This window comes from Arachis hypogaea, chromosome 16, assembly GCF_003086295.3.
Source record: "Arachis hypogaea cultivar Tifrunner chromosome 16, arahy.Tifrunner.gnm2.J5K5, whole genome shotgun sequence".
NCBI lineage: Eukaryota > Viridiplantae > Streptophyta > Magnoliopsida > Fabales > Fabaceae > Arachis > Arachis hypogaea.
In genome coordinates this window covers 118422137-118433879 of record NC_092051.1, presented here as the reverse complement: position 1 = coordinate 118433879, position 11743 = coordinate 118422137, and the positions used below count along the sequence as shown (strand labels likewise).

At 36.9% G+C, this 11743-nt stretch overlaps 2 non-coding genes across 2 annotated transcripts; one reads left to right on the top strand and one right to left on the bottom strand.

Moving 5' to 3' along the window:
* Window positions 1–1832: 1832 nt before the first annotated feature.
* On the top strand, window positions 1833–1936 carry LOC112761721 (small nucleolar RNA R71). Its single transcript, XR_003182102.1, has one exon. It is a non-coding gene; the product is annotated as a small nucleolar RNA R71 (small nucleolar RNA).
* Window positions 1937–11115: 9179 nt separating this feature from the next.
* On the bottom strand, window positions 11116–11222 carry LOC112761643 (small nucleolar RNA R71). The gene has a single exon (XR_003182030.1). It is a non-coding gene; the product is annotated as a small nucleolar RNA R71 (small nucleolar RNA).
* Window positions 11223–11743: the final 521 nt, after the last annotated feature.

Here is an 11743-nt window from a genome sequence, read left to right as displayed (position 1 = left end):
TTTATTTATTTTGTGACTCCACATGATCATGAACCTAAGAAAACATGGAAAACAATAAAAATAAAAATTAGATAAACATTGGGTTGCCTCCCAACAAGCGCTTCTTTAATGTCAATAGCTTGACAGTGGGCTCTCATGGAGCCTCACAGATGTGCAGAGTTTTGTTGAAACTCTCCAACACCAAACTTAGAGTTTGGATATGGGAGTTCAACACCAAACTTAAAGTTTGGTTGTGGCCTCCCAACACCAAACTTAGAGTTTGACTGTGGGGGCTCTGGTTGACTCTGCTGGGAGAGAAGCTTTCCTGCTTCCTCTCCATGGTTGCAGAGGGAGATCCTTGAGTTTTGAATACAAGGGAGTTCTCATTCCATTGAAGGACTATTTCACCTCTGTCAACATCAATCACAGCTCTTGCTGTGGCCAGGAAAGGTCTTCCTAGGATGATGGATTCATCCTCTTCCTTTCCAGTATCCAGGACTATGAAGTCAGCAGGGATGTAAAGGTCCTCAACTTTTACCAATACATCTTCTACGTATCCATAAGCCTGTCTTCTTGAGCTGTCTGCCATCTCTAGTGAGATTTTAGCAGCTTGCACCCCATAGATTCCCAGTTTCTCTATTACAGAGAGGGGCATGAGGTTTATTCCTGAACCAAGGTCACACAGAGCCTTAAAGATCATGGTGCCTATGGTACAGGGTATTATGAACTTTCCAGGATCCTGTCTCTTCTGAGGCAATGTCAGTTGATCCAGATCACTTAGTTCATTGATGAACAAGGGAGGTTCAACTTCCCAAGCATCAATGCCAAACAATTTGGCATTCAGCTTCATGATTGCACCAAGAAACTTGGCAGTTTGCTCTTCAGTAACATCCTCATTCTCTTTAGAAGAGGAATACTCATCAGAGCTCATGAAGGGCATAAGGAGGTTCAATGGGATCTCTATAGTCTCTAGATGAGCCTCAGAGTCCTTTGGTTCCCCAGAGGGACGCTCCTTATTGATCACTGGACGTCCCAGGAGGTCTTCCTCCTTGGGATTCACGTCCTCTCCTCTCCTCAGAGGTTCGGCCATGGCGCTTATGTCAATGGCCTTGCACTCTCCTTTTGGGTTCTCTTCTGTATTGCTTGGGAGAGTACTAGGAGGGATTTCAGTGATCCTTTTACTCAGCTGGCCCACTTGTGCTTCCAGATTTCTAATGGAAGACCTTGTTTCATTCATGAAACTTACAGTGGCCTTAGATAGATCAGAGACTAGATTTGCTAAATTAGAAGCAATTTGTTCAGAGTTCTCTGTCTGTTGCTGAGTTGATGATGGAAAAGGTTTGCTATTGCTAAACCTGTTTCTTCCACCATTGTTAAAGCCTTGTTGAGGCTTCTGATCCTTCCATGAGAAATTTGGATGATTTCTCCATGTTGAGTTATAGGTGTTTCCATAAGGTTCACCTAAATAATTTATCTCTGCTATTGCAGGGTTCTCAGGATCATAGGCTTCCTCTTCAGAAGATGCCTCTTGAGTACTGTTGGATGCAGCTTGCATTCCATGCAGACTCTGAGAGATCATATTGACTTGCTGAGTCAATATTTTGTTCTGAGCCAATATGGCATTCAGAGTATCAACCTCAAGAACTCCCTTCTTCATAGGCGTCCCATTGATTACAGGATTCCTTTCAGAAGTGTACATGAACTGGTTATTAGCAACCATGTCAATGAGTTCTTGAGCTTCTGCAGGCGTTTTCTTTAGGTGAATAGATCCACCTGCAGAAGTGTCCAGTGACATCTTTGATAGCTCAGATAAACCATCATAGAATATATCCAGGATGGTCCATTCTGACAGCATGTCAGAAGGACACTTTTTGGTCAACTGTTTGTATCTTTCCCAAGCTTCATAGAGGGATTCACCTTCTTTTTGTCTGAAGGTTTGAACATCAGCTCTAAGCTTGCTCAGCTTTTGAGGAGGAAAGTACTTGGCTAAGAAAGCCGTGACCAGCTTATCCCAAGAGTTCAGGCTGTCTTTGGGTTGAGAATCCAACCATAATCTAGCTCTGTCTCTTACAGCAAAAGGGAAAAGCATGAGCCTGTAGACTTCAGGATCTATTCCATTAGTCTTAACAGTATCACATATCTGCAAGAATTCAGTTAAGAACTGAAAAGGATCTTCAGATGGAAGTCCATGAAACTTGCAGTTCTACTGCATCAGAGAAACTAACTGAGGTTTCAGCTCAAAGTTGTTTGCTCGAATGGCAGGAATGGAGATGCTTCTTCCATGTAAATTGGAATTAGGTGCAGTAAAGTCACCAAGCATCCTCCTTTCATTATTATTATTTTCGCCTGCCATCTCCTCTGCCTGTTCGAAAATTTCTGAAAGGTTATCTCTGGATTGTTGTATTTTATCTTCTCTTAATTTTCTCTTCAGAGTCCTTTCAGGTTCTGGATCTGCTTCCACAAGAATGTTCTTATCCTTGCTCCTGCTCTTAATACAAGGAAGAATGGACAGAAAAATGATAATAATAATAATAGAGATCCTTTATACTACAGTATAGGGATCCCTTTGTAAGTAGAAGAATAGGGGGAGATAAAGGATGTGATGTAAAGGAAGAAACACAACTGTGAGGATTGGAATGTGAGATGAGATGTTAGGACATGAATGAATAAATAGAATGAGATGGGGGAGGAATAATTTTCGAAAATTATTTTGAAAAAGAGTTAGTGATTTTTGAAAATTGTTTTTTTGAAAATTGTTAGTATTTTTTTTTTTCGAAATTTTTGAAATCAAAAATAGAAAATAAAAATAATTAGTTAATTAAAAAGAAATTTTTGAAAAAGAGGGAGATATTTTCGAAAATTAGAGAGAGAGAGTTAGTTAGGTGGTTTTGAAAAAGTTAAGAAACAAACAAAAAGTTAGTTAGTTAGTTGAAACAAATTTTGAAAACCAATTTTGAAAAGATAAGTAGTTAGGAGGTTAGGAAAGATATTTTGAAAAGATATTTTTGAAAAAGATAAGATAAGAAGATATTTTGAAAAGATATGATAGAAATTAGTTTTGAAAAAGATTTGATTTTTAAAATCACAATTAATGACTTGATTCACAAGAAATCACAAGATATGATTCTAAAACTTAAAGTTTGAATCTTTCTTAACAAGCAAGTAACAAACTTCAAATTTTTGAATCAAAACATTAATTGATTAAGTTATTTTCGAAAATTTGGTATAAAAATAAGAAAAAGATTTTTGAAAAATATTTTTGGAATTTTCGAAAATAACTAAGAATTTTGAAAAAGATTTGATTTTTAAAAAAGATTTTGAAAAAGATAAGATTTTCAAATTGAAAATTTAATTTGACTCATTGGCAACAACTTGATTTTTTTAAAAATTTTTGAAAAAGTCAACTCAATTTTCGAATTTGATGAGAGAAACAGGGAAAGATATTTTTTTGATTTTTGAAATTTTTATGAAAAACATGAAAATTATGCAATGCATGAACTTTTTAGATCAAAACAATGAATGCATGCAAGAATGCTTATGAATGTCAAGATGAACACCAAGAACACTATGAATGTCATGATGAACATCAAGAACATAATTTTGAAAAATTTTTAATGCAAAGAAAACATGCAAGACACCAAACTTAGAATTCTTTAATGCTTACGCACTAAGAATTCAAGAATGCATATGAAAAACATGAAAAGACACAAAACAAAAAATCATCAAGATCAAACAAGAAGACTTACCAAGAACAACTTGAAGATCATGAAGAACACTATGGATGCATGAAATTTTCGAAAAATGCTAGATGCATATGCAAGTGACACCAAACTTATAACATGACTCAAGACTCAAATAAGAAACACAAAATATTTTTGATTTTTATGATTTTCTAATTTTTTTGGATTTTTATTTATATTTTTCGAAAATTTAAAAGAAAAAATAAGGATTCCAAAATTTTTAATATGAATTCCAGGAATCTTGCATTCTTAGTCTAAAGCTTCAGTCCAGGAATTAGACATGGCTCACTAGCCAGCCAAGCTTTCAAAGAAAGCTCCAGTCCAAAACACTAGACATGGCCAATGGCCAGCCAAGCTTCAGCATGTGATATATGGAATTACATGCATTGAAGTGATTAGTTGAAGCCTCAGTCCAAAAGAATTTAGACATGGCTTTACAGCCAGCCAGGCTTCAACATGCTTCATGAAACACTAGAATTCATTCTTAAAAATTTTGAATAAAATTTTTGAAAACAATTTTTTTTTTTCGAAAACATATGAGAGATTTTTGAAAATATTTTTGAAAGATTTTTGAAAATAAAATAAAAAGAAAATTACCTAATCTGAGCAACAAGATGAACCGTCAGTTGTCCAAACTCAAACAATCCCCGGCAACGGCGCCAAAAACTTGGTGCACGAAATTGTGATCTCCAGGTTCGAATAATCCCTGGTAATGGCTCCAAAGCTTGGTGCTCTGATCTTAATTCATAATTGTCACAACTTCGATACAACTAACCAGCAAGTGCACTGGGTCGTCCAAGTAATACCTTACGTGAGTAAGGGTCGAATCCCACGGAGATTGTTGGTATGAAGCAAGCTATGGTCACCTTGTAAATCTCAGTCAGGCAGATATAAAGTGATAATGGTGTTTTCGAATATTATATAGTAAAATAGGGATAGAGATACTTATGTAATTCATTGGTAGGAATTTCAGATAAGCGAATGGAGGTGCTTTTCGTTCCTCTGAACCTCTGCTTTCCTGCTATCTTCATCCAATCTGTCTTACTCCTTTCCATGGCTGGCTGTATGCAAGGGCATCACCGTTGTCAGTGGCTACATCCCCTCCTCTCAGTGAATAATATGCTCATGCACCCTGTCACGGCACGGCTATTCATCTGTCGGTTCTCGATCATGCTGGAATAGGATTCACCCTCCTTTTGCGTCTGTCACTAACGCCCAGCACTCGCGAGTTTGAAGCTCGTCACAGTCATTCAATCATTGAATCCTACTCAGAATACCACAGACAAGGTTTAGACCTTCCGGATTCTCTTGAATGCTGCCATCATTCTAGCTTACGCCACGAAGATTCTGGTTAGGAGATCTAAGAGATACTCATTCTAGCTTAATTCATGTAGAACAGAAGTGTTTGTCAGGCACGCGTTCATAAGGGAGAAGGATGATGAGCGTCACACATAATCATCACCTTCATCACGTTCTTGGGTGCGAATGGATATCTTAGAAGCGAAATAAGAAGAATTGAATAGAAAACAGTAGTACTTTGCATTAATCTTTGAGGAACAGCAGAGCTCCACACCTTAATCTATGGAGTGTAGAAACTCTACCGTATGAAAATACATAAGTGAAGGTCCAGGCATGGCCGTGTGGCCAGCCCCTCTGATCTAAGAACCAGACGTCCAAAGATGTCTAATACAATAGTAAGAGGTCCTATTTATAATAAACTAGCTACTAGGGTTTACATGAGTAGTAATTGATGCATAAATCCGCTTCCGGGGCCCACTTGGTGTGTGCTTGGGCTTGGGCTTGAGTGTTACACGTGCAGAGGCCATTTGTGGAGTTGAACGCCAGTTTCTGTGCCAGTTTGGGCGTTCAACTCTGGTTTTGGATCCTTTTCTGGCGCTGGATGCCAGATTTGGGCAGAAGGCTGGCGTTGAACGCCAGTTTACGTCGTCAATTCTTGGCCAAAGTATGGACTATTATATATTGCTGGAAAGCCCTGGATGTCTACTTTCCAACGCAATTGGAAGCGCGCCATTTAGAGTTCTGTAACTCCAGAAAATCCACTTTGAGTGCAGGGAGGTCAGAATCCAATAGCATCAGTAGTCCTTTTTCAACCTCTGAATCTGATTTTTGCTCAAGTCCCTCAATTTCAGTCAGAAAATACCTGAAATCACAGAAAAACACACAAACTCATAGTAAAGTCCAGAAATGTGAATTTAACACAAAATATATTGAAAACATCCCTAAAAGTAACTAGATCCTACTAAAAACATACTAAAAACAATGTCAAAAAGCGTATAAATTATCCGCTCATCAGTTAGCTTAAGCAAAATTTCAAACAGTTAGTGGGTTAATCCAAAGTTAGAGAAAAATAAAAATGCTAGATCTAGATCTCCACTTCACTTAATCATTGTCAATCTATTTCAATCCCCGGCAACGGCGCCAAAAACTTGATGTGTATTTTCGGAAAACGAATTCCAAACACACAATACTCACCGGCAAGTGCACCGGGTCGCATCAAGTAATAAAACTCACGGGAGTGAGGTCGATCCCACAGGGATTGAAGGATTGAGCAATTTTAGTTTAGTGGTTGACTTAGTCAAGCGAATCAAGAGTTGATTTGAGTTGTTTGTGTTTGACAGAAGCTAAGTTGCATGAAATTAAAAGGGAGAGGGACAATTGGCAAGAATTTAAAGTGCAGAGAAATTAAAGAGGCTGAATCTTAAAGTGCAAGTAATATAAATTGCAGAAACTTAGATTGCAAGAAATGTAAATTGCAGAATCTTAAAGTGCAAGAAATGTAAATGGCTTGAATTGTAAAGGGAATTGGGAATGGGATTTGCAGAAATCAAACAAGGAAAAGTAAAATGCAATAAACAGAAAAGTAGAAGATGACTTGAATTAAACCGGATCTAAAACGGAATTGAGAAAAAGCTTGGTGTAGCGACGAAATAAGGAAATTGAAATTGAAAGCTGTAGATCTCAGGACTCAAGAGACTAGATAGCTGAGTCTAGATCTCACTGCCTTCCTAGATCCAACAAGAACGATGCAATCGGAAATAAAGAAAAGTAAGTTGCAGAATGAGTAGAAGAAGAAGCAATTAACAGAAATGGAAATTCAATTGTGCAGAGATTTAAACAAGATCTCAAGGTGAGATTGAAACAGAATTTCTTCAATTCTCCACCCAAGATCCAAAACAAGAAAAGTAAAGAGTGCTGAGCAAGAACAAGGAAGAAGAGAGATCAATTCTCCTTCCCAATTCTCTAGAATTCTAAAGCAACAATTCAAAAATGTAAAGGTGAGCTCTCTATAAGTGTTCCCAAAATTCTCTCCAAAGAAAAGCTCTTTTAAAACTTTAATCCTAAGCTATTTATACACTTTCTTCAAATGATCTTCAAGCCTTGAATTGGGCCTTTGCTCTTGATGGAATTAGGTTGGTAAAAGCCTCTGTTGATTGCTCTTGGAGTTGGAGAGAAACCCATTGTGAACTGGGCCAAGAATCACAAAAGCTTGAGTCAAAGTTTGAGGCAAACTTTGGCTCAAGCTTTTTATACCAGCTGCCCTCCTTTTGCTGATATCCATGTTTGAGCTAAAGTTTGAGGTCAAACTTTTAGCCAAACGTGGATCCCCTTGTGTACATGTGTGGCGCCAACGTTTTCCAAAAAGCTTGAGGCAAATGTTGGCGCAAGCTTTTCTCCTCGAGGGTGTGCAAGTGTGGCGGCAACGTTTGCCAAAAAGCTTGAGGCAAACGTTGGCGCAAGCTTTTCTCCTCCAGGGTGTTGGTTTTGTGATGCCAACGTTTGCCAAAAAGTTTGAGGCAAACGTTGGCTCAAGCTTTTTCCTCCAGGGTGTTTTCAACTCTTCCAAAAGTTTGAGCTAAAGTTTGAGGCAAACTTTGGCTCAAGCTTTTTTCCTCCAGGGTGTTTTCAACTCTTCCAAAATTTTGAGCTAAAGTTTGAGGCAAACTTTGGCTCAAGCTTTTTGTTCTCTCTTGCTCCTAGCCATTCCTTCTTTCTTCAACCTTCTTTAAAACTCTTTTCACCTATCATCAATCAATCAAAACAATCAAAGCTATGCTCCAAATCATGAGATTGTGTTTCTTTCATAATACATGACAATTATAGCACAAAATCTCATGAACTTGCATTAATTCATCCATGGTTGATTGAATCAAAGGAAATATGAAATTCTACCCAATTGGCTTACTTAAGGCTCAAGAAAGTGCATAAAATCAATTGAAAACAAAAGAAAAAGACTAGTGAAACTAGGCTAAGATGACTTGTCATCACCCTTTGATCATTCTCCTTTTATTATGATTAACATGAGGACATGCTATTGTTTAAGTGTGGGGGAAATGATGAGTCCATATTTGACGATATATTTTGGTTTGATTTGAGTGGATTTCATCATATAAACCCACATTTATTCATCCAAATAGCATACTTTTGTGTTCAGTCCCTAAATTGAGCTTAATTTTGAAAACATGCTATTTTGTGCTTAATTTGACTAATTTTATCCTACTTTTATCCCATTCGATGCCTTGATGGTTTTGTTGAGTAATTTCATGTGTAATGGGTTGGAATTGCTTGATAAGAGTGGAAGAAAAGCATAGAATTGGGAAAAAACATGAAGAAAACAAAGGAGAAGCACACATTGGAGCGTGCGTGCGCACAACCCACTGTGCATACGCACAAGAACCACAAAGCCATGTGTGCGTGCGCACAACGTCCTGTGTGTACACACAAGAAGAAATCAGCTTGTGTGCGTACGCATGATGCGTGAGCATCTTTCCTATCTTTTCCTAGTGAATTTGCATTTAATTTGTTGAGTTTAATCATGAATTAATTATCTTTTAGCCACTATGGATGTTACTTTGAGTCGTGTCAAATTCTATTTACTTTAGGTAGCATTTGGCTGGATTTAATGGAGTTTCCGCAGAAAAAGAGAAGAAGGCGAATGATGCTGTCAACCCTGACCTCTCTGCACTCAAACCAAAATATCTCGACCTACAAAGATGCAATGGATGTGATTCCAGTGGCGTTGGAAAGCTAACTTCCAGAGCTTTCCAAAGATATATAATAGGTCATATATCACTTCCATAAAATCTGCAAGGGCTGCGCCTAACTTGAGAAAATTCAAGTTAGGCGCAAGACATCATCAACAACACGGAACAATTAGCGTGACTCCAAGTAAGGCGCACTAAATCCCAAGTTAGGCGCAACATCACTCAACGAAACTCCAATTCATGCTACTAAGCCCAAGTTAGGCGTGCTCCACTCCAAGTTAGGCGCCAGTTTGTCAATTTAGCAAATGGTCCCCATTCATCAATTGAAGACGCGTGGAATGCTTTAATTAATTCTGATTTCAACTTTAATTTTTATTTAAAAATAGAAAAAGATATTATTTTAGTTTTAAAAATTATAATTTAAAATTAATTAGGAATAGATATAAAAGGGAAAAGAAACTTCTCTTCTGGGGATTATTCCACCTCAGTCCAATTTACAATTTACCTGAATCCTAGTTTTCTCTATGAACCATGAGCAACTAAACCTCCACTGTTAAGGTTAGGAGCTCTGTCTATTGTATGGATTGATACTATTATTTTTCTATTTTAATTCATGTACTGATTTATAATTCAAGAATTGCTTTCGTTCTTTATTTTATGAATCTGGGTGGAACGGAAGTATGACCTTGGTTCTAATTGAGTTCTTGTATAACTTGGAAAAGCTCTTTACTTGAACAACAGCTTGAAAACATATTCTCCTAAATTTCTAATTATCTGGATTTAATGGGATACGTGACATATAATCCTCTTATATTTGGGCAATTAGGATTTCTGTGGCATATAAACTAGAATTGAACTTCACCCTCTAATTGGAATTAAGTGACCAAGGAATTGGCGGTTGATGAATTTTAGAGGAGCCTAAAAAGGTCTAAGGAATTAGGGTTTAGTCACATATAGTTTTCCTTGAATTAAATCTTGCAGGATTAAAATAGTTAGTAAAAAAAGTCAATCCGGAAGATAGATATCTCTGAAACCTTAACTGTTTTCTCCATATATTTTACAACTCGTTTACTGTTTGCTTTATAATATTTTGAAATTACTGTTTAATGTTTTTGATCTCTGAAACACCATTTTTTGTTTGTCTAACTAAGTAAATCACTTAACCATTGTTGCTTAGTCCTTCAATCCTCGTGGGATCGACCCTCATTCACCTGAGGTATTACTTGGTACGATCCAGTGCACTTGCCGGTTAGTTTGTGGGTTATAAATTCCGTACCAAGTTTTTGGCGCCGTTGCCGGGGATTGATTGTGATTGACAACTACTCGTTGTTTGATTTCTTAGATTAGATAATTTTTCTTTTAATTAGTTTTATTTTATTATTATTAATTTTTATTTCTCTATTTGTTTATTTTTATTCCCGTAAAAATTTTTTTCTTTTCTTCTTTCTTGTGTTCTTTCGTTCGTACCCCCCTTCCCCTCCTATTTCGTTTTATTCCTTTTTTCTTTTATTATTTAGTTCTCGTAAAAAAAATTTAATAATAATAAATAAAAAAAGAAATAATAATAATAATAATAATAATAATAATAATAATAATAATAATAATAATAATAATAATATCAATATTTTTCTTAATTTTTGAAATTAAGTTTGATGTTCCCTAGTTAGTCTTATTTTAATTTTTCTTATTTAATTTGCCTAATAATTTAAAAAATTTTTAATCTTAATTTTAATAATAATTTTCAAATTTTAGTGTTTGTTTTATTCAATATTTTTATCTCTTTACACAGGTTACCTCATTGGAAATTCTTTGCACTCTAACGTAGAGAGTTCCATCTTGTCTTTTATCTGTTTATGCGCAGGAACAGAAACAAGGAACCTTACTTAGACTTTGATCCTGAACCTGAGAGGACTTTCAGGTGGCGTTTGCAACAAGCAAGACTTTACAAGGCTGCAGAATCCACTATGGATCCTAATAATGCTGCTAATGCCAATATGGCGAATCCGAATGGGAATGAACAACCTAGGAGAGTGCTTGGCTCTCATACTACTCCTACTGCAGATCTTTATGGAAAAAGCATTGTGGTGCCTCCTATAGCTGCAAACAACTTTGAGTTGAAGCCACAATTGGTCACCCTAGTGCAACAAAACTGCCAGTATCATGGTTTGCCCCAAGAAGACCCAAATTAATTTATTTCTAATTTTCTACAGATTTGTGATACTGTGAAGACAAATGGAGTGAACCCTGAGGTGTACAAACTCATGCTCTTCCCGTTTGCTCTGAGGGATAGAGCAAAGCTATGGCTAGATTCCCAACCCAAGGAGAGTTTGGATACTTGGGACAAGGTTGTTACTGTGTTTCTTACTAAAATTTTCCCACCAAAGAAGCTGACTAAGCTTAGGATGGAGGTTCAGACCTTTAGGCAGAAGGATGGTGAAACTCTTTATGAAGCTTGGGAGAGATACAAGCTACTGACTAGGCAATGTCCTCCGGACATGTTCTCCAAATGGACCCAACTAGATATCTTTTATGAAGGCTTGGGTGAGATGTCCAAGATGTGCTTAGATAATTCTGCAGGTGGTTCATTGTACATGAAGAAGACACCGGAGGAGACTATTGAGCTTATTGAGTTGGTTGCTAGCAACCAATATTTATACTCATCTAATAGAAATCCTGTGAACTCTGAGGCTCCTCAGAAGAAAGGTGTTATGGAAGTAGAAGCTCTTAATACTATCCTTGCTCAGAATAAAATTTTGAGTTAGAAGATGAATTTAATTACTCAATAGTTGAGTGGAATGAAAGTTTCAGCTATCAACACCCAAAATTCACCTCAAGAAGTCCCTTATGACATGACAGATAATTTTGTGCAAAATGATAATTATGATTATGCTCAATCCTCTTCTGAACAGGTAAATTACATGGGGAGTGGTCCTAGAAACCCCAATAATGATCCATACTCTAAAACATACAATCAGGGGTGGAGAAATCACCCAAATTTTGGTTGGAGGGACCAACCTCATA